Genomic DNA, 3,505 nt, shown 5'->3' with positions numbered 1-3,505 from the left:
TGAGCTATAGGCTCAGGAATCTGCATGATTTGCAGGCGTCTCAGATGATTCTGATCCAGTTGACCTTTGGATGACACTTTAAAGAACACTGGCTGGCAGGGGACACAACCAGATAAAGCATAAAGAAAAGCTTGTAGTTAGGAATGATTATGGTGTTGGTGGGCAGTGAAGAGGTACCTTGTTGGGAGATCTAGGTCCCTGTTATGGAATAGTGGGATGAGAGTACAGAGGCAAGGTCAGGCCAGCACAGGCAAAACCTTGGATGTCAGTCTGAGGAGGTTGAACAAATTCTACATGTCATAGCATTTTAGCTATATCAAAGAGGTCATTAAAGAACCACTGGATGGAGATATATATATATATATATATATATATATATATATATATATAAAATGGAATATTACTCAGCCATCAGAAAGGATGAATACCTACCATTTACATCAATGTGCATGGTACTGCAGGATATTATGCTGAGAGAAACAAGACAATTATCATATGGTTTCACTCATATGAGGAATATAAGAAACAGCACAGAAGATTATAGGGGGAAGATTGGAAAACTGAATGGGAAGGCATCAGAGAGGGCGACAAACCATGAGAGGCACTCAACTCTAGGAAACAAACTGAGGGTTGCTGGAGGGGAGGTGAGTGGGTGATGGGCATTAAGGAAGGCATGTGATGTGATGAGCACTGGATGTTATATGCAACTGATAAATTGTTGAACACTCCATCCAAGACTAATGGTGTACTATATGTTGGCTAATTGAATTTAAATTAAAAAAAAGAGACACTGGATGTTTTGAATAGAAAGGTGCTTCTATGAGATTTATGTCTCAAGGAAATTATTCTGGCAGCAATGTCTAAGATGAATTGGGGCAAAAGGAACTTGAGAGCTTCTAAAGCCAGGAAGCATCAGTTGTATTTGTCCAAGTGTGAGATGACAAGGACTCGGACTAGGGTGGTAGCAGTGAACAGATATAAAAGGCATACACTGGAAGGACTGACAAGGCACCCGAAGGTTGCAGAGGATGAGGGCAAGAAAGGATACAGAGAAGGCTCTAAGGTTTGGTACTAGAACTAATGAAAGGTTGAAGATGGCAGTGACAAACATAGGAAGGTGGTAAAGGTGAACAGATTTCCTGGGAAGACGAAGAGTAGACATTTGGACACACTTGATCTGGATTGAAAGGAGAAAATATTCAAGTAGATGTCTCCTGCTGGCAATTAGAGATATTGACTACAGACTAAGAAAAATGCACACCCTAGGTCCTAATAATGGTGACATGACCCCAAACTGTATTATTTCTGTTGGGTTTTGTAAGAAAAAAAAATCTTATTACTATACCAAGAATAATCTTTATGTATGTATTTACTTTTAAATTGCAGTGTTTATCATTTATGATAGAGGAGAAACTACATGATTTTCTTAGTTTTCTCTTAAATTATACATTAAAATATCAGTGAACATTAAAGTGTTCCTTTAAGGGATACCTGGGTGGCTCAGTGGTTGAGCATCTGCCTTCAGCTCAGGTCGTGATCCCAGGGTGCTGGGATCGAGTCCCACATCAGGCTCCCTGCAGGGAGCCTGCCTCTCCCTCTGCCTATGTCTCTGCCTCTCTTTCTGTGTCTCTCATGATTAAATACATTAAAAAATAAACAAATAAAATAGTCCTTTAAGAACCAGGGTAATGCTTTTGGAGGAGGTATTTGGGCTGACATTGCACGGATTAGATTTTAGCGCAGAAAGTAGCACAGGTACTCTCCTAAAGGCGGGCCAAATAAAAACGTCTACTGCATCAAGGACTTGCAAGTGTTCAGAATTTCCAAGGGCAGAAGACCCTGAGGAAATAGATAATAGTGAAAAATGGAGAGGCTGAAGTTGGTTCATTTATAAATAGCTAAGATTGTTCATACTGTGTTTTAGAACTTTGTAGGAGGAAAAAGCCCAACTCCGGTTCATTGTGACCAAAAGAGTCCAGCAGTTCCAGCAGAGGAAACAAACATAGACTGCTTTAAGTAACATACAGATATGTCAACCAAAGTGTTTCTTTTTACCACAGTTTACAGGTCACACAAAACTTTTTAATCTTTCAGGAGGTCTGTGATATCTGTTCTCAGATGATCAATATATCTGAAAAGAAGCTATGTGCTAATTGGTCTCTAAGTCTCCAGGGACCAATGAGCATGTAGCATTTAAAGGAACCATACACAATGTAATAACCATTATTCATTGACTATAAAGAGATCCAGAGTTTTACAGAACAGCCTGCACTGGCCATTTAGGCCAAAAATAACAGACATCACTTCCTCTGTCAAACAGGTGTCATTTGATTGATATTTGTACTTATTTTTCAAAAACAAAAAATAAGTAACTGACAAGTTTAAGGACTAAAATTCAGAGCCTTGTCTTTTAAGTGATGAGAATTCTGCTAATACATAATATTTTCAGTGATTATCTGTGTAGGTTAGGAAAAGTCCATGTGGACAGGTGAATATTCAACTTCAAATGGCAAAAGTCAAGTGGAATTTGACCTGGCTATTGATAAACTGATTATTTTCTGCCATACTGGGAAGGTATCCAAGGGGATACTGGAAAATCCTCTAATGTCTGTTTGGTTCCTGACTGGAAACTTTGTAATGTTTTCTGGGTGATAGTTTGGTGGATTTTTAATAGTCTCGGTAGGCTTAACTACAAAACTTTATTATTTTTATATTTTATATATTTTTTAATTGGAGTTTGATTTGCCAACATATAGCATAACACTCAATGCTCATCCCGACAAGTGCCCCCCTCAGAGCCCGTCACCCAGTCGCCCCATCCCCCCACCCACCTCCGCTTCCACCGCCCCTTTTTCGTTTCCCAGAGTTAGGAGTCTCTCATGTGTCGTCACCCTCTCTGATTTTTCCCACTCATTTTCTCTCCTTTCCCTTATAATCCTTTTCAGTATTTTTTATATTCCTTGCATGAGTGAAACCATATGATGTTTGTCCTTCTCCGATTGACTTACTTCACTCAGCATAATACCCTCCAGTTCCATCCACGTCGAAGCAAATGGTGGGTATTCATTGTTTCTGATGGCTGAGGAATATTCCATTGTAGACATAGACCACAGCTTCTTTGACTAGGTAGGTGTCCCCTTCCTCCCTCGCCACTCCATGTGTGTCCCTCTCCAAGCTGCGTGTTTGGTCAAAGAGGACGACCATCCCCAATAGAGGAGGACCGTTCTTCGGTCAAGGGTATACGAGTAGCTGTGCTCCCCTGCTAGAACCTCCAAACAAGCTCTCAAGGACTCCGATATTTTAAACAATTATTTAGTTGTGTATCGACAGAAATTAAACATTCAAAGGTAATGAGCTTGATCATTACAAAGTGTCTCTTTAAAGATGATGCAATAATGGCTAGTGTTGCATTTACTCTTTGAAGCATGGGCAGAGGAGAGTATCTCAACTTAATATTTTAACTTAATATTTAAGCTGATTGCATTGGCTGTAAAAAAGGGCACTT

Source organism: Canis lupus, chromosome X (assembly GCF_011100685.1).
Source record: "Canis lupus familiaris isolate Mischka breed German Shepherd chromosome X, alternate assembly UU_Cfam_GSD_1.0, whole genome shotgun sequence".
NCBI classification, from domain to species: Eukaryota; Metazoa; Chordata; class Mammalia; order Carnivora; family Canidae; genus Canis; species Canis lupus.
This window is presented reverse-complemented; position numbering follows the sequence as displayed.